Raw genomic sequence first — 21,126 nt, 5'->3', positions numbered from 1 at the left:
CTTAAATTTTAATTTTATGGCATGAATGTTATGATGATATAAGAGTTCGGGGCAGAAGAAGACATCAGATGATAAATGACTTTAAGATACATGGATCATCTGCGGAAAGTAAGAGGAAGGAGTGAAAGACCTACCATTTGGAAGAACACTATGTATCTTTAATGTAGGCCTAAACGGAAGCTTGTAGGATTTTTTCTAGGGGATAGGAGAAGAGTCAATCTATACTTTTCTCATTACAGGTAAGTAACTTAGATGAAAATATAGCCTTCAGATCACATGGTCTACAAACAATATGGCCACTGTCAAAAAATCTACGACCAATTAATGTCTACAACAATTTAAATCTCTTTGTTATATAGTCTACAGACATTTGGTCTATGTAGAAAATACAGACAATTTCAAGATACTTGGTCTACATAATCAATGTGTAACTTAAGTAATAAATTGTAATGGCGGAAGTGAATTCTTTATTAATTTATTTTTCAGAGTAAGCACAGAAACATTATTATTTCTTCTCTGACAATTTTGTTTCTGTGACAAAAATTCTCCGTAATGGTTCCCCATACTGTTATCATATTCCAAAATATCACTAAAGAATGATAAGAAAATGAAATGATAACTTGAAGGATCGAACTTACAACCTTCGAATCATTAAGTGAGCACTCTACCGCTACTCTATGAGACGAGAATAGAATAACTCCATAGTTTCGAAACTGCTTCTACAAGGGCGAGCATCATGTAACATCACGTGATCCGAAGTTGACGTAGAAAATATTTGCTATTCATGAGTGCGGCCACTTTTTTTTTTTTTGACAGCTGTACACTTACATATATTGGAAATTCTGCTGAAATAGAAGTACGTTAATCGATTAATGGGATGACAAGAAAAGCAAGAAATAATCCTAATTTACCATCCTCTTTTATTGGCATCTAGATATTCGAAACATTGGTAATTATTTCATCACAGCGGCAAGCTATGCTACCGGCCATGCAAATACATGAATCTGCGACCAGTCAAGCTATTCTTGATACACTGCAGGAATACATAGTAATCCTCGTCCTTTCCTCACAGTGAGAGACTGATTGGAGCAGCATTTCTACATCATGATTCCTGAATAAATTACCCATATGACTGTTTGCTGCACATTCGAGCTTATGCATATAGGTAGGAGTCCTTTAATTTTAGTTTGTGGAACATTCAAAACTCTTCCAACTCTTTTTGCTTGTTGTACATGCTGCATGGTGACGTAAATGGACACATCTTTCCTTTTATATGCTCCCGGAAAACAGAGCAAACATATTGGCCTATCACTCTCTTCAGACAACTCCAAGCATTGTGCGTTGCTCACAACTTTAGCTTAGAGCAGAGGTCTCTTCAGACAACTCCAAGCATTGTGCATTGCTCACAACTTCAGCTTAGAGCAGTGGTTGTAAGCACTCGCTGAAATGGGTTAAGGGTAAGCAGTGCATGGCAACATGCACCCTCGTGCAGGAGGAAGCATACCCACCAGCAGCCACGAATGCATGCTGGTGCTATAAGAGACTTGCTGGTAAGAGATGCTAGCCCGAGAGTGCAGTGTTCTGATGACCGCTGGCTTAGAGCCTGAAGTCATCATAACAGATTTCGAACAAATAACCATGAGTGTAACATCGATAATTTTTCCAAATGCAGTTCAAAAGGCTTATCTGTTCCACTTATGCCAAAATATCCGGAAAAAAGTTGTCAGTGTTGATTGGAAGAATGTTACCTTAATAATAATATAACTTCAGTGACATGTTTTCTGATAAGTTGCGATTTTATATAATAAATAGAGTGGAATAACAATTAGTCTATAAAATTGCTTTTTTGTGTTTGTGTTTTTTTAATTGTGTAATTTTTTTTATTAAGTGTTTCTTTTTCCTTGTGTTGGAATTTTACTTCACTTTTTAACATATTTATTTGTGCTTGTTTTTTTTAGCTGCAATTTATTGTGTTCTAATTTTCAGAATAGTATATTTAAGAATGATTTTGTTTAAAATACATCTGTGGCCAATAGGAAAAAGGTCTTAAGTCAATTTTTTGTGAAAATGAGATTTTTATATATTCTGAAAGTGGAAACAATTCTCTACAATCTGGTAAAACGGTTAAAGTCAAATAAGACCCCTGACTGGATTTATAGAGCGTTACCAAATGTCCTAAGTATTTTTTGAATCGAGTACACACAGAATAAAGGACTTTAGAATATTTAATACTTTATTCCTTACAAACATCACATGTTTACTTCCCATGCTTCCCTATTAAAAAGGTCTAACTTGTATTTTAGCTATTTTATCACATACTAATGCCCTTTCCTTTTAAAACTTTAAGCATCAGGTAAACAGTCCTATATTGTTTAAGACCTATTTTGCTTTCCTAATAATTTACATTTCCTATTTATTTTGACATGAAAAAGGTCTTATGTTTAAATAGTCCCTTCTTCTCAGTTTGGGTTGTAGTCTTAAAAGGGCTTAAGTGCGGCTATTTTTGGAAATAACCAAGAAAATTGTTAAATGAGCAACTTACCTATTTTAGAAGAAATATAAATAAATAATAGGCCTATCCAGGAAAAACCTCTTAAATAAAAGAACTCTATAACTGACACCAATTTCAATCTTTCTACTGCTCTCCTGAAAAGTATAAAACTTTACTTAAAACCTTTTTCCTCCCAGCCACAGACATTGTTTATTAAAATAGATAAGTTTATCGACTTATTCCACTCATTTATCTGTTATATTAATAATAATAATATATTAAGGAATGATGTCAGACTGATAATGCCAGTGCCATTTATTCTTCTCGATGACCTGAGTCAAAAGTATATTGTCATCTATGCTACCATCTCTGAAGAAATACTTGAAGTGGCAGATTTTATAGACAACACTTACATTAGTGGTACCGGTAGATCAATTGGAAGATGATGGCATGCAGTTCCATCTTCCATCAGTTCCATGATATGGTACATGTATAGTCAACTAAGTTATGGATGGTTTGTGTCGAATAGTGAACTGTTGAGAGATGACATAGTACATTTGAACATTTGAAAGACTAATCGTATCTCAAATGTATCAATATGGTGATTTATAGTCCATGCAGAAAGAATCAGAGACGACAGTGTCTTAATCAATCATTGGCAGGACATGGAGAAATGAGACCCTATTAAAAATCTATACAGTGAATTTACAACAGATCGAGAACCTGGTCAGTTATTACAACACGTAAGGAGAACAATGAAATTGATGCTTATCTTAGAGGAATATCATATCTGCTGAAATTATATTCTGAAGATATTTAAAAAAGATTAAAATTGAAGAAAAAAGAAACAAAAACATTGCCCATTGTTCTTTAAAATATATTTTTAGAATTATTGACCAAATGTATTGTAGACTTCTGCTTTGTAGACTAATTTAAAGTGTGGACATCATATAATTATATGGACATATTTCTGTAGACGTTTTATTATTAGACAAAAGTAAGTAGGCATTCTGTCTGTAGACATACTGTTTGTAGACGAAGTGACTGTGAACTATGAAATATACATTTTTGCATGATTGTGTTTTTTGTTTTACAGTCAGCTCTGGATATAGTGAACTCGATTATAGTGAACATTCAGCTATAGTGAACCTAAATCGTTGGTCCCGACCTGCATACATTAAAAAGTACTTTAATATTTCCGTTTATAGTGAACCATCACTTCGGTTATAGTGAACTTAAAACTATAACTTCCCCAAGAAAATGTAATTTTAAAATGACCAAAATGGTAATTTAGGAAACCCTTTCTCCTATAAACTTTCAAAAATATGTTCAGAGCAAAATCTCAAACCTGCATTGAAAGACAAAGAATTTGTTCACCTTCTTGGACAGCTTGAAACATATTAAAGAGAATAGTGTATGCAGTGAGGGATAAAGGAAGGATTAGTTCTGACTCCTTTAAAAGAAGTTATTAGAAGAATGGGTAGAGAAAGTGTTTTCTTTTGTAAAAGGGAGTAGAGTGATGACCAAAGAATATAAGAAGGATTGCAGTATAATGGTCCTCAACTCTTCCTCCCTCGTCTTTGTAAAAGTGAACCCGGGGAAATTCCAAAGCCGAGTACACTGTAGCATACCTCTAGTGGGAATAGGTGCCTACTACCTACATGGCCAGATAAGATTCAAGTTTCGAACTGTGAACATCAGGATGTTGAAGCATAAAGTATTGGAAGTTGGAAGATACAGCGAACATTAGTACTGATATTGAATGTGGTCTGTCCCAAACGGACATTAATACTGTATGTATAGCAAACATTAATACTGTATGTATAGCAAACATTAATACTGTATGTATAGCAACGTCAGTAGTATAAAAATAGACACTTCGGTTTTAGTGAACCTCTGATATAGTGAACGAAATATGCTGGTCCGCAGAGGTTCACTATAACCGGAGTGCAGTTTTGCGAAGGCTTTGGAATAATATTGCTCAACATTTTCAATGCAAAGTATATTGTATTTGCAATTTTAAAAATATGATCGTGCAAAAAAAAAATTGTACAATAACTTACACGTTTGTGAAATGCATTACAAAATCTCGAAAATTAACAGTAACAATTTTTATTTTCTTTTTTAAATATTGTCCATTCACTGGAAAGTGTGTGGTATCAGTGGCGTCTCGTGGCCTGGGATTTGTCCAGGGCTATTTGAAATGTAGTTAGTTTGTCTTACATATACTAAAACTAAAAAGTAATTTCATTATTGCTCATAAAATTACATTACCTTTAATTACTTCTATAACAATTCCACTCGCCTATTTTTCTGTTCTTGTTGTTGAACTCTTCAATTGTAGATATGTAGTCTTTTTCTATGCTAAGCACTGACACCGCATTTACTCTGTCCTGTCCCATGCTGTTCCTTAAACACGTTTTCACTCTCTTCAACGTACTGAAACACGTTTTCACTCTCTTCAACGTACTGAAACACATTTTCACTCTCTTCAACGTACTGAAACACGTTTTCACTCTCTTCAACGTACTGAAACACCTTTCAGATTTGGCTGTTACAACTGGAGAAGTGAGAACCACATTTAACATTTTTACTGCTTCTGAAAACGTGTCCTCTTAGTTATTGTCTCTAAAAAAAAGAATACAGGTCACTGGTAGAATGCATATCCTTAAATTCTTCACTATTGTAAAAACACGTAGTTCGCTCTCGGTTTCTGTTCTGCAATAGAGGATTCCATGTTGAAAAAAAGCATTGGTCTTATGGGCCCTGGTTAGTACACTGTTGCCACAAGGTGCCTCTGTTAGAAGAAAGAGTGAGGTACAGTATCTCTGTCTCACTCTCTTCCTAACACATACAGTACCTGGCCACATTATTATAATCACTCACATTTTTACTATACTTTACTTATTACTTCCTCATTTGAACTCTGGTTTCCTTTCTGAAGCAGAATTCACATTACATATTTAATTTTTAAACAATATTAAGTAAAATTACAATTATAACAATATTAATTCAAGAAATATTGATAAATAACCAACCACACCTCATTTTTATAGAAATGTCAGTATTTCGTTCGACCTCGTTTGGCTTTAATTACAGCTTCAATTCTCTTTGGCATGCTTACAATACACTTCTGTATTATTTCCTGGATCCTCTCATTGTGATTCCAAACATGTATCAGCCTTTTAATAAGTGGAACTCTGGTAGTAATAAATTCTTTTGCTATCTCTCTTTTTACGAGGACGAAGACGTTCTCAATGGGATTCAAGTCCGGTGAGTTTCCTGGCCATGGCGAAAGTGGAATGTTTTTGGAAGCCAGAAACGTTTTGACTCTCCTAGCAGTGTGGCAAGGTGCACCATCTTGCTTAAAAATATATTTCTCCCCATTTGGGAACCATTCGTTCAGCTGAGGGATAAACCAGTTTTCCAATACCTGGATATATTGATCTTGTTTCATTGTTCCCTGAACAATGTAGAGTCGTCCTGAACCTTTTCCTGATATCACAGACCATATCATGACTGATATTGAATGTTGAACCGTGTTAACCAGGCATCCAAGAGCAAAATTTTCTCCCTTTCATTGACGAACAAACATTGTTTTGTCCATCAAACACTGAAAGGTTGATTCATAGGAGAAGCAAACCTGAAAATTATCAAAGAAACTGATAAAAACTCTAAATTTTGTCTTTAAGTATTAAATACTGTATTAAAAATACAAAATTTAGAGTTTTTATCAGTTTCTTTGACAATTTTCAGGTTTGCTTCTCCTATGAATCAACCTTTCAGTGTTTGATGGACAAAACAATGTTTGTTCGTTGATGAAAGGGAGAAAATTTTGCTCTTGGATGCCTGGTTAACACGGTTCAACATTCAATATCAGTCATGATATGGTCTGTGATATCAGGAAAAGGTTCAGGACGACTCTACATTGTTCAGGGAACAATGAAACAAGATCAATATATCCAGGTATTGGAAAACAGGTTTATCCCTCAGCTGAACGAATGGTTCCCAAATGGGGAGAAATATATTTTTAAGCAAGATGGTGCACCTTGCCACACTGCTAGGAGAGTCAAAACGTTTCTGGCTTCCAAAAATATTCCACTTTCGCCATGGCCAGGAAACTCACCGGACTTGAATCCCATTGAGAACGTCTTCGTCCTTGTAAAAAGAGAGATAGCAAAAGAATTTATTACTACCAGAGTTCCACTTATTAAAAGGCTGATACATGTTTGGAATCACAATGAGAGGATCCAGGAAATAATACAGAAGTGTATTGTAAGCATGCCAAAGAGAATTGAAGCTGTAATTAAAGCCAAACGAGGTCGAACGAAATACTGACATTTTTGTAAAAATGAGGTGTGGTTGGTTATTTATCAATATTTCTTAAATAACATTGTTATAATTGTAATTTTACTTAATATTGTTTAAAAATTAAATATGTAATGTGAACTCTGCTTCCGAAAGGAAACCAGAGTTCAAATGAGGAAGTAATATGTAAAGTATAGTAAAAATGTGAGTGATTATAATAATGTGGCCAGGTACTGTACAGTTTATCGCACAAAATAAGCACGTCAATTCTAAATGATTGAAAAACCTATTAATGTCATAATGATTTCTGAAAAAAAAAAAAAACCTACATTATATTTTATATACATCACAATTAAACTTCCGACATTTAGGCCATTAACCAACTTTTAGGTATCTGAACTAGCTTATAAAATAATAAAAAAAAATATGCATTAAAATACATTTAGGCACCTAAAAATACAATTTTAGGCAGCTGGAAATACGATTTTAGGCACCTAAATACATATTTTTTACCAGCTCAAACTACAATAACTATAACAATGCAAATAATTAGTGAATATTAAATATCACGCTAGACAGTGATAAAGACAGTAAAAAAATTATTGTGATTAGAAACTTCATTTTATTATGCCTTAAATTATGAATAATCAACTTATTATTAATGAATTCATTGGGCTCATTGCTCTGTATGGCTGCTGATACATATATACAATTAATTATATTTCTTATTAACACATTATTCATAATTGGCTTTGCAGGACATCATGATCAATGATCATAATATAAGCACAGTCTACTATATACAGTCGCGAAGTAAAAATGCAAACATGGGTAGTTGCCCACCACAAGGATCGCTACTATCGCCTCATCATCGCAGATCTCTCTCCTAGCAGACGACAAAATATGTTACACTTTCGTTGTCGTGTTCTTTTGGAAAATTTAACACCTTTCTTCCATTATTGAAATATTAAATGCATAAAGTTAATTTATTATTTTAATGAAGTGTATTAAATTCCACCATAAACTCGAAGATACCTGCAAGAAATAAGTAATATAATTTTTGTTTGTGCAAAACGAACTGAAATTTACTATAATAGCTTCACTCATTCAAGATTATAGCGATAATTAACTCTAAAACCAATAAATATTAATTTGCATTTCCCTTTACAACAATAATAATGGAAATATGAATTAATGGGAGTAACTTACGTGTACCGGTACTTGTAGTGTAGGCTTACGTAGTTAACAAAGTGGGATGAGGTTAAGCAATAATAATCACACCAAAATTGGAAATAAAACGTGATCAATAAATTTTATTGTAACAGACTTTTTCTACGTCTCTAGTAAAGCAACAAATAAAAATAACAACAAAATTAACAGCTATAATTAAAAACATATCCTTTGAAAAAAAAAAGGCCTAAGCAATAATAATCCCACTAGAATTGAAAATAAAACGTGATCAATAAATTTCATTAAAACAAACTTAATTTTTCTATGTCTTTAGTAAAATAACACATAAAAATAATAACAAAATTAATAGCTACAATTAAAAATATAGGCCTATCCTCTGAAAAAAAAAGTAGACCTAACCTTTATTTCTCTGGAAATTTAGCAGCCTAAGTGACAGAACTTTAACTGGTATCTAATGTCCTTTCGGTTAGACTGAAACATTTCATTGTGAAATTTAAGGATATAATGTATTCTAACAGTCACAAAGAACTTCAAAATTAAGAGTTTTGTTTCTGCACAGCATTCTTGTGGAAACCCAGGAACCTTTCTGAATCTTTCGGAAATCGGACAAAGGATAACTCTGGCCTCTTTCTCTTACTGTTGCTACAGTTTATAGCACTACAAACGTCTCCTCCTTGTCCCATATTATTATTCCATTTATTATATTTTAGCCATTAACATTTTCATTACAACCAATAACGAACATTTCACAAGCATCATTGTGAAATACGCAACGAGCTAACACTAGATAGAAATACGACACAGTCCAAAGTCGACCATGGACAGTCTATTGTTTCTAGTTGCTAACCGCTTAGAGCGCTTTATCACGAGATTTGCAAAAAAACACCTCAAGCTTCGCGACTGTATATAGTAGACTGTGATATAAGCCTAAATTTTCTGTTGTGAGACTTTACCTTTTGTTAACTTTGCGCTTATAAAATGGTTCTATCTTTCCACACGACACTGTTCTTTTGTATTCCTACAGCCCACTCAAGTGCTCAAACCTATTACTTTTCGGGAATTTTTTTCATTCCTACAACCAAACTAGGCCTATTACAATGTTTTTGAGCCAGAACGTTCTCTTTCATTGCTGCACTGAAAATAGCTCACCTGTGTCGGACTGGTTAGCTTCCCTGCCTTCCAACTTAGTGACTCGGATTCAATTCCATCTGATCCAGGAAGAAATTTGTGGTGGACAAAACGAGTGCGTGGAATTTTTCTTGGTATACTCCCGTTTCAATACACCTCAACACCCTCATTCTAAGATTCCCAAGTCAGTTCTCCAAAACAAATATAACTCATAATGGGGGAAAAAATCGGTATTTTACGCACCATAAAGCCCATACGTAATGTCAACATTTTGTGTAAAACTTGAAACTATTTCAGCAGTGTTAAAATTATTCCTGTAGAAAAATTGGCATTTAGCCTAAAATCCGAGGTCTAATTATAGCATATTAGATGCAGTATACATATATTTCTAAACATCGCAGACAATGTTATACGTGTTTTAGCAGTTGGGCTCAACTGTACCGCCCCTACTTGTCTGTTAAGGTCCATAATGGGAATGTTTGGCAAGAAAGCAGAAGGCTATCCTATCAATTTAGCTGTTACCCCATTATTCGTAAATTAAATATATGGTATTTTAGAAGTGTAACAATATAGTGCCTGACCCAATCACAGTGACACAGCAGTGACTCACCCTCTTCACATGTGATGGACAAGGTCACTATGTCCAGACCAGTTACTACCCGACATTCATTTCTTTAAATTAGTGTGTTCACATTGGGACACAGATCACAAGACACAGCTTGCAGATTGCCAATAAAATACTCACTCAGTACTCTAGCACAGTAAAACTAGTCATAATCCAGCCATGAGTTTAGATTTGATTAACACAGAAGATTTTATAAGTAACTTAAAGTAGAAAGTCGACCTGCTATTTGGGATATCAAAAGCGATGGCTATAGCAATAAAGTGATAAAAACGAATGCTTGGAAAGAAATTATAGCTAAGTTTGTGCCTGGTTTCAATGAGAAAAGTACGGATGAAAGAAACAAAATTGGTACTTAAGTTGTACAGTATATTTTCTTTTCCACTGTAAAGAATTCTAAATTACATTTCATGTGATGCTAAGTAACAATATATGGCAATATGGTTTGTAATTGTTACCATACTAATTTACAATGGAAAGTTATATTTAACAATACATAACATTTAGCATTGAACTATGAGTATACACATCCTAAATATAATAATAGAAAAAAGAAACTTAAATGAAATATTGACATGTAGGAACCACAAATGTTCACATAACATTTCCAGTAATCTTTGTTATACTTTCCAACAATTCATGAAGAGCAACGATGAACTTCTGACATTTTTATAATACTTTAAAATATATAATATACTACAGTGCATTCGTAGCTCGGCCAGACCACTAAAACATTCAAATTTGAAAATTGTACTTTCAATAATTGTTCCTTTTAAAATGATTCATGTTTATTTTTTATTTCATCATCCTTAAATAAAAGTTTTCTTGTTTATTTCAGCATCCCTAATTAAAACTTTTCTAACAATTGTTTATATTATTTAGGTTATGTTATAATGGTCCGGCCGAGCTACAAATGCACTGTACTACCAGTTAAAATCTGTCAAGTATGCTCAAAAGAAAATAAAACCTCAGTACCTTAAAGTAAAAGAAAGTTTTTCATCTGATGAGATAGCTTTCCTTAGTATCGTGTCCATTCCTGTGATTTTTCTCTTTCGCATTTTTCTAGTTCATCAAATGAAGTTTCTGACATTCGGAAGTACTAAAAAAATTTCCTGTCATCTTGTCTCTGGTCCTCATACAGAGTGTAAAACAAACTTTTCTACAGCCAATCATGTAATGTCTGGGTAATGTACGTTTTTTTCTTCATTCTTCTGTTCAATAGCAGTAGCAACAAAAGATCCTCGCTCGAATCCATTTCACTAACTAATCACAAATTGTATTATCAGAATCTACTAAGTAATCAGTTGGCAATACTAGCTGTGTTCGACACCAGTGACTCATGAGTGTTCACTCCAATTATCGGTGACCATTATCCTTGACTGTCACCAGTGTCCCATTGTGAAAAGGGCCTAACAGTCCAAGAAACATCACCAACAAACAATAAAAACAAAACAATGATTTCTTATTTTCATTACCTTTAAGCCACTGCTTTCTTTTGTACCACTCGGGGTTGAAAGATCGTGACTGTGTTTTTGTTTTTGTATTATATTAACAGATGAATGATCTGGTCCTAATTGTTTAACATTAAGTTTCTCTAGGTCACCTAACCTTTGGAATGGATTTTGTAATAAAAAGTATACTTTATTCATAATTGTATTGAATATCACATGCATTTTGAACTGTGCAGCCCTTACTGACACTATTACACCATTCTACTGTGATGCGAATGCGACCGCAACAGAACTGAATGAGCCCCAACAGTCGTTCCCCTCCTGGCACCTTCACTCGCAGCATGTGTGTTGTAGGATGTAGCATCTCCATGCACTGAGCGCTACACCAAACCAAGAACTATGTCACACTCTCTTAAGGGAATCTAGCATCTCTGGGCTGGAATTTATCTGTCACATCTACAACAGTAGAACTCCTCCACTCAGATGAAGTCCAAACCTTGACTATAAAGAGAACGAGACTTCCTCTATATTTGAAAGTTGTTCGTAAATATCGGAAGTAATATATTACGCAAATTTTCATGTGGGGCTGAGCCCTGAAAGCTCCAAAGGACGAAGACTCCTGTATGGTATAGTTTTTGTATTAAATGTCGAGAAATGAATATACAGAATGAATCAAAAGTCTAGAACCATATAAATATATTCCGTAAGCTTGATTTTCGATTACTATAAGTGTTACCAGTATTTGTAAGACCAAATGCTCTACCAGTGACACATTCGATTCTAGCCCTCAGCTATCTCAAAATCCGCTGTTTTGGATGCAACTTTGAAATTTTAAATGGAAAGGGGGTCATGTAGGTACCCAAATTCATGTGAAATTTTCTGAAAAAAATCAATGGTGCAATCCGTTTTGAGATATCTCTAATCGTTTTCAAGTTATTTAAAGATAACTGTCATAATGACACAAACATTAGTTACTGCATCTACAGATATTTTGTAACATGGTACGGTACTAAGGAGGATTTGGAAAAGGTGCTTTTATGCAATTATGGTAATTAATTTTTCCTGCTTTACTGTTTGGTTAACCTGTCAGAATTTCAATGCATTGTTGTGATTATTTGAAGCTTTTCTATAACAAATTTCTTGATTTTCGTGATGACATTATCGAAAGAGGAAAGAATTGATATCATTCTTCATTCTGGTAGGTTAAGCCACAGAAATGTTGTAGCAGACTGGACGATCAGTTCCCTGGACATTGGATTTGTCGGTGTGGACCAGTAGAATGGCTGGCCAGATCTCCAGACTTAACGCACGTTGATTTTTTTCTTTTGGGGTTACATAAAGAAGAGAAAGTTGAGAATGTGGAACATTTAAAGAACCGTATCATTGAAGCCTATGCTAAAGTCACCCCTGAAATGCTACAAAATGTTTTCTCTGGAGACCTGGCCGGCCATTCTTGGTTCACGCTGACCAATCCAATGTCCAGGGAACTGATCGTCCAGTCTACTTCAACATTTCTGTGGCTTAACTCAGCAGAATGAAGTATGATATCAATTCTTCCCTCTTTTGATAACGCCATCACGAAAATCAAGAAATTTGTTATAGGAAAGCTTCAAATAATCACAACAATGCATTGAAACTGTCACGGGTTAACCAAACAGTAAAGCAGGAAAAGTTAATTACCAGAATTGCATAAAAACAAGTTTCCCAAAGCCTCCTTAGTACTGTATCATGTTACAAAATATCTATAAATGTAGTAACAAATGTTTGTGTCATTATGACAGTTATCTTTAAATAACTTGAAAACGATTAGAGATATCTCAAAACGGATTGCACCATTGATTTTGAGTATCTACATGACCCCCTTTCCATTTAAAATTTCAAAGTTGCATCCAAAATGGCGGTTTTTGAGACAGCTGAGGGCTAGAATCGAATCTGATACTGGTAGAGCATTTGGCCTTGCAAATACTGGTAACACATATAGCAATCGAAAATCAAGCATATGGAGGATATTTCGACTCTCACAAGTACTAACATTGTAACTCAATTTCTTACATTTTTCAGGAGATGAAAATGAAGTTTTAAAATGATCGTGTAAATTAGTGTATACAGATATGTATTATAACAATAAGATTTTACATACGATTGGGGAGGTTTAGAGTTACAATGGTAGTACTGGAAGAAAAAGAAACAATTTAAGACCATATTAACTAGGACAACTCAAAACCATAAAAAATTGAGTTACAGTGTTAGTACTTGGGAGGGTCGATTTATATGGTTCCAGACTTTTGATTCACTTTGTATATATGCATACATACTTTACAGTGTCCCATAACCTTTGAGAAACTGCCATAATGAGCGTATTTTAGTGTAGGCTTATCTAAAAATAATTTTTATTTACGTTTTAGGGCTGAGTAGTTGGCAGTTATATTTAGTGTTGCAGAAATTCGTAGTAACACAAAGTTCTGCTTTTTGAAACGGGAAGACCTATATTTCATTCAAAAATTTGTTGCACTCTTCATTCTCATTCAAATGTCATATAACAATGAAGTATGATTACCATATCTTTGTTTTCAGGTCATTGACAAAACAGAAACCAATTCAAAGATCTTGTGTACATTTTTAACTATTCCATGAAAAATATCTTTGTAAAAAAAAATTCAATTAAAACACTCAAATTGCTTCCCCTCTTCTGCAATATACCTTTCAAAATTATTTTTATGTGCATGTTGACCATCTTATTGGTCTGTTTGTTTCAGTCTGTCTTTGTGGGAATTCATTGTTCACATATATTCATATTTGTATAACTTGGGTCAGAGGGCGTACTGGGATAGTTGGAAATGAGAGAGCCGATGAATTGGCAAAGATGGCAGCCAACTCTGATGTGCCATTGTCGTACAATTTATGTCCGATATCATATATCAAAAAAGTAGCCAAAGAACATTATATGCAAGAATGGAACGAAAGATGGGTCAATAGTGATAAGGGAATTCTTACAAAAGAGCTGTATTTTCCAATGGTCTATGATCGTAATAAATGTAAAGTAATAATGCCAAATTTCGTACTGACACAGTTTTTGACTGGACATGGAAAATTCTGGGAATACTTAAATAGATTCCATATTAAAGACGATGCAACTTGCATTTGTGGGGAGGAATCTCAAGATGTCAAACATGTATTATATGATTGTCCAGTCTTTTACCGTGAAAGATAGGAGCTTGAGTTGTTACTGAACACTCTAAATTATACATTTACCAAACCGTTAACCAATATACTTACCAACTCCAAATCATATAAGTATTTCATGTCCTTCTTGAATAGAATATTCGTGAAACTGTAAAATGTTAAATTATTCCGGGGGAAAAAAATCGTATTAGTTCTAATCAACTATAATGAAACTGTAAGTCTTCAATTTCGCATACTATAATATTGTACTATTAGTTTTAATTTTTATTTTAATTAGGCATTTGATTTCTAATTTTGAGCCATTTCTTGTAATACATGATTATTGCCAGGCCTACTAAATAATGTATTTAATTCGTAAATTTTAAGCCATCTCTTAGTATAGCTATTTATTGCCTCTAAAATAACATGTTTAATAGCTATTATATATATATATATATATATATATATATATATATATATATATATATATTTCTTCCTATAACCATTAGATATAAATATAGAGACATGCCCTGAGGCTTTATGAAACGATCCATTCTTTCATTAAGGTGCATTCTTGTACATAATTCATGTGAATTGTAACCTTGACCACAATTTTGTATGATAATTGTATTATTGTTTATTGCTTATAAAATATGTATTTTGATACCAACTATAACCCTAATATACCTCAGGGTGAAATAGGGTTTATTAAATTGGATAATAAAAAAAAAAAAACTGTTGCGTCGTGTGCTGGTGCACCATCCTGCTAAAAGAACATTAGAAATCTCTCTTGGAGACGTAATTCTGGTAATAAGTCAGCCAGAGAATTCTGAAGAAACTATCCTATATGGCGACTATTAAAGTTCCTCGATAAATGTATGGACCTAACAAGCGTCTATCTGAAATCCTGTACAGTACATTAGTTCCCCATGTAATGGACAGCCCAGTAGTGTGCATTATGATGAGTCACCACTCCATTGTTACATACGACGTCTTGCTTCATCTGTCCATAAAACTTTAGATAAGAAACTAGAATTATCATCTATTTTAAACATTACTTCAAAAGCAAAATTCAAACGTCACTCAAAACACTGTGTAACAAATTTTAACTTTTTCTTTGCGCTGGGCATGTGATACATGTTTTCTATATAATTTGAGCCTTCTGAATACGAATATGACAATAAAGAACAATTGTTGATTACGATTTTTGAGAAATTTTCGAATTTATGTCTGTTCAAAATACTGCCTTATATAATGACAATAAGGTTAAATACTCACTGTTCAGAAGATTACAGCTTTCTTTTTCTACATTTTCTTTTATACTGGGTATCAGGTACATCACGAGGTGAAATCCAACAATAGTCTGCTAGCATATTGGTACTCCACTGTCTTTGGTATCTTTTTCCCATAGTTGAAATTTCTTGATGAAAATGCTCACCATGCTCATCACTGAAATCGCCACAATTCTCGGAGAAAAAGTCAAGATAGGAGTGAAGGAAATGAATTTTTAGGGACATGTACAATCCTTAGTTTCATTCGCCAACAGTAAATTTTGCACTAGTTCTTCATAGTTCTCACTTCTACCATTACACAGAAAATTTAATACAACCTCCTTGAATGCAATCCAGGCGTTCTCTCTTTTCCTTCCAACAAAGATTCGAACTGATTGTCCTTCGTTATTTCTCTAATATGTGGTCCATTGAAAACTCCCTCTTTTATTTTTGAGTCACTAATAGCAGGAAATTTTCCCTGGATATGTTTAAATGTTTCAGTTTCATGATTCATCCCTTTAACAAAATTCTTCATTATCCATAACTTAATGTGTACAGGAGTAAAATTATTTTACTTTGAGGTACAAGGGTTGACGTATAATATTTTTCTTTCCTGGCTCTAGTGATTGTCGTGTTGGCCATATTTTTATTTCATAATGCTTATCTCGAGCGCGACTGTACCATTTGCACAGAAATCAGCAAAATTGTGTGTAGCCTAATTGCATTCCAAGAAGCAATTATACATCCTTCAAATCCGCACATACAAACTGTTTGTACTTTGAATATTATCATTAAAGCACACTTTAAAGAAATACACGTCTTACACAGAACCACAGAAATTTCCTGATAAACAAAGCGATTTCATACGGTGAACCTGTTTCTCCCCCTCCAAATGGAACTGAAAAGGGCAATAAAACAATTTTCGCTTCTAGAAGTGGTTTTGATAGGATGGTCTATTGCAAAATATAAACTACAGTAATGTCATTAAAGCTCACAGTAAAAGAAATACACATCTCAAGTAAAATCAGGTAAACTCAAGCAAATTCATACTGTGAACCTGTTTCACCCCCAAAATAGATGCGTGAAAGGGCAATAAAATAATTTCCGTTTCTACAAGTGCTTCTAACATGGTGGCCTATTTATACTTACAATGTACTTTAAATAAGTACATAAAGAAGATATGTCACCTGGACCAAAAATAAATTATTCAATAAAGCAGTAATGTACTGATGCGATATTCTGAAGTCGTTCCATTAATTCTTTATCATAATGAAGTCTCTGTTCAAGTCTGACATAAGTGTTTTTAGATGACTGTCTTGATTCTGAATAACGTTCAAAGATTGTCTGTAACTGTGTCGTGAATTTTTCCTGTATTCTCCATAAATATCATTGTCCACATATCAGAGCCTTCTTCAGTTACAAGTCGGATCATGGGTAGGTTTGGCAATGAGCGTATTCCGAATCTCACTGGTGAGCAATCCGATGGCATCACGGTGTTCCGAATTCCACTGATGACGTCATTGATGCTCCACCGGTGTCGCACCGGTGCCATCAGCTTGCAGAGGTGGTGGCAGTCTCCATCAGTGAATCTGATTGGTTCTTGTATAGGGCGGGAATTAGCAGACGAATGACATCGTGCACTGTTGTGTCATGGCGGTGTGTTCTGCTTTAGTTCTGCTGTATTGTTTGTAATGAGCACAACGTAAAAACAATATGTTAATGGCTTATGAGCGAACATGTCAACGGACCAGTTATTACTACCGGTTCTCTTCTTTGAACGAGATGGCAGTACAGAAATTTAGCAAAATTTTGCTAGTGTAGCACAGACAACAACTTATACAGTCGCCATGACAGCCATCAATCCTTCCAGCAGTTTTGTTCCTAATTTGCTGCAGCATGACGTCATTGTTGTCCACCGGTCCGGTGAGATTCGGAAGACGTTGAATGCTGAGTGGAAGCGGGAGATTCTAAAGTGATGTTGATGTAATTGTGCTTGCTCGTTGGTTTCGTTGTACGTAACGTATATTTTTTCAATATTATTTTATGCACAAAGCTAAGACCAAGATTCAGAGTAGTGATGTAAATTATTATGGATTCGAAAATAGTGTTTTATTGCAATCAGTTAGCTATACTTTAGAATACGGCATAAGTAGGCTACTTACATACAAAGACTGGCACTTAAAATAATTACAAAAAAAAAACATGTTTTATATTGATAGTACAAAGGTAAATAAATAAATAAATAAAAAAGATATTTCTTGCACCGAAAATAATAAAATCAATAATGCAATAACGACGTAAGTTCCTACGCAGTATTCTTAAGTTCCATTCAAGTAACAAATTTGTGGCTAGCAAATTGACAATGTTTTGCGACTTTAGAGTGTGTCACCTGTAACGTGAAAGATCTAGGATATCATATATACATTTTAATTTCATGTGATTATCTGTCGTGCTTTTCTATAAATATTTCAGATGCCCAGGAAGCCAGTTTTAGTTTGTACCTGGCCAGTTACCATAACAATACTGTTATCCTAAATTATTTATTATAAACTTTTTAAATATAATTTTAAATAAATATAACTACAGAAAGCAAGCTAAGAATGTAAATTATGCAAATAAAGTAAAAATGTAAACGGAGGAAACTATTGACATGTTATTATAAAATATGAGCATGTAAATACAGTTAGGCCAAATATAAAGATCTATGAAAAAATGAAGAAACATACCTTCAACATAATACGTAAAAACAACATCATTATCTATTAAGTATGTGCCAATTAGTGTAAATTCAGTGAACTTTAAATCCTGTAAATAGGAAGTGAAAAGAAACATGTTTATAACTAATTCATTACAAAAGAAATAATATTAAAAAACAAACCTTGAAAACCAAACAAAGTGAGTGTATGCATCTACAAATTATAGGTAGTTCTGACGTATAGAAGGCATTCCGAATCTTCAACAAAACTGCAACATTTATGGGATCACAAAACAGATGTTTACAATGAACTTGAAAATTACTGGCGTAACTTTATTGATATAGCAGGCGAGACCCAACAATTTGGCTAGAATTCTGACACACTACAAACCACAAGTAAGACTATAAAATTGTAGTTTATACAATATTTAATATTTATAAGAATTGTCAATCACTTTGTCATTAATAACCGTAAAAATTGCCAAAGACTGCAGCCACATTTTCATTTATTGTCTTGTTTTTATCGCCAACACGCACATAGGTTATAATATATCAACAATTAACGTTTGGTACGACCGCGAACATAATTCTATCGACACACACTTATATTGTAACATTAATTTACATTGAAAATCGGCATTAGCACAAACACAAGTTCTGTATCGTAGCCCTCTGCTTGACAGAGTGTTTGACGTATGACTCCATCCTTAAAAACATGTTGCACCATCTTTTAGTAACCAACAGTCAAATGTTATGAAAACAATTCTCTTGTTACCATAGAAACATCATGGCCTACCTAATATCTGTATTGAAGTTTACCTTTTCAAACATTTTTTTAATGGTCATTTTGTTTTCTGATAAGTTTCAATGTTGTTATTTATTTAGGTACAATTTTCCATCATCTAACTTATCATTGGTTGTAATATCGTGACACACAGAAATCAGTTGACAAATGGGGAACATTACTTAATACTTACGGCTTTTAAGGAACCAGGAAGTTCATTGTAGCCCTCCCATGAGCCCGCCATCGATCCCTGTCCTGAGCAAGATTAATCCAGTCTCTACCATCATATCCCACCTTCCCCAAATCCATTTTAATATTATCTTCCCAGCTACGTCTCGGCCTCCCCAAAGGTCTTTTTCCCTCCGGCCTCCCAACTAACACTCTATATGCATTTCTGGATTTGCCCATACGTGCTACATGACCTGCCCATCTCAAACGTCTGAATTTAATGTTCCTAATTATGTCAGGTGAAGAATACAATGCGTGCAGCTCTGCGTTGTATAACTTTCTCCATTCTCCTGTAACCTCATCCCTTTTAACCCCAAATATTTTCCTAAGAACCTGATTCTCAAACATCCTTAATCTCTGTAAACATTACTCTAAGTCTAATTGAAAATACAGTTGTATACAGTATGTACACTACCGCAAATGTTCAAAATGTGCTCCATTTACTTGAAGACAGTGCTTCACTCGATTCTGACATTCTTCTGTTACACTTAAAAGTGAGTGTTGCAGGTGGGATGTGCTGGATAACATCGGTGATCCTTTGTTTCAAGCAGGGATCGAATACCGAAATTATTTAGGTTTCGGTATTACTTATGCAATTACATTTGTCTGATATTATTAAAAGCTTGATTTTTACCAGTAAAATACGTCAAACTCCGATATTTATAGGTTAAATACTGGTATTCATTGAGGGGCAAATAGGACATACACAAGTTAACGAATGTAAGACAGAACTGAGAAAACTTGATTAAATAATAGAAAAAAACTTTAATGATAATTAGCTCAAATTACTAAAATATTATCTATAATAGTGCCCCTCTGTAAGTTGCAGATGTGGAGAAAGTACTGTATGTATTTTAAGGATGAAAGTCTTTCAGCAGTAACTTCTGTTGAAGAAACTGCTAGAACTGTAGTAGCATAGGCAAAGAGAGAACAGTTTCCTTGGGGGTGGGGGGGGGGCAAAGCAAAACCATAGAATCTCCATATAATGGGGTTATGGGGGACATCATTTACCTCATCCCCCTGTTATAGCTGGACCGTGGTACAGTATATCAGAATATGACCATTTAATAAAGGTATTTTCGGGGGGCATGTTTCTTACAGTGTTACATCCTTATCCGTGATGTTTCGGACCGAGTTGTAGTAGGTCTACTACAAATTATAATAGGGCATAACTTAAAACAATCTCCCTCCTTTTCTTTCTCGTACAGAAACACATATACATCAATAAAAACTATACAACAGTGCTAACAGAAACTTTTTTATATAAAGCTTACCTTCCTGAAGATATCATATGAAATGTAAACTCTAATAATTATTTTATTTAATTTCGTCTTTAAGTCTACATATTATACTGGGATTATTTTTCTTTTTTCTGCATTGTTACTCATATTTCTCCAAGTGGCGACCTGAACTCTGCAGACTTCTAACATCTAGTACACGCTGTTAGAAAAGAAACATTGCAGTGTTTCCATTCCTCAAATGAGATATAGAAATTCTTATACATTCAGAAATTTGAAATATTATAGTCCAGACATTGATCTGAAGACATTAATTCGTCAATTTAAGCACAGAAACTTAAATCATAAACAAAAGAAAAAAAGATCTTTTGAATTCAATATTTTCTAATATTAATAGAAAAAAATAAGAGTTCTGACAAGTTTGGGGGGGGGCAGTGCCTCCCCATAACTCCGTCTATGTATAGTAGCCACCTTGTGCAGCTGACGCATTGTGTTTTTGTTCTTGTATCAATAGTCCAAACAGGTCTTAGTCTAAGGGATCACAATATTGTTAAAGC

General features: G+C 34.0%; 1 protein-coding gene across 1 annotated transcript in view; it reads left to right on the top strand.

Moving 5' to 3' along the window:
- Positions 1–21,126, top strand: part of GMF (Glia maturation factor) — a 79,535-nt gene that overhangs the window by 6,488 nt on the left and 51,921 nt on the right. The window lies entirely within an intron of this gene.

Source organism: Periplaneta americana, chromosome 3 (assembly GCF_040183065.1).
Source record: "Periplaneta americana isolate PAMFEO1 chromosome 3, P.americana_PAMFEO1_priV1, whole genome shotgun sequence".
NCBI lineage: Eukaryota > Metazoa > Arthropoda > Insecta > Blattodea > Blattidae > Periplaneta > Periplaneta americana.
Note: the sequence above shows the minus strand (reverse complement) of the source record. Positions and strands in the feature narration are given on the sequence as shown.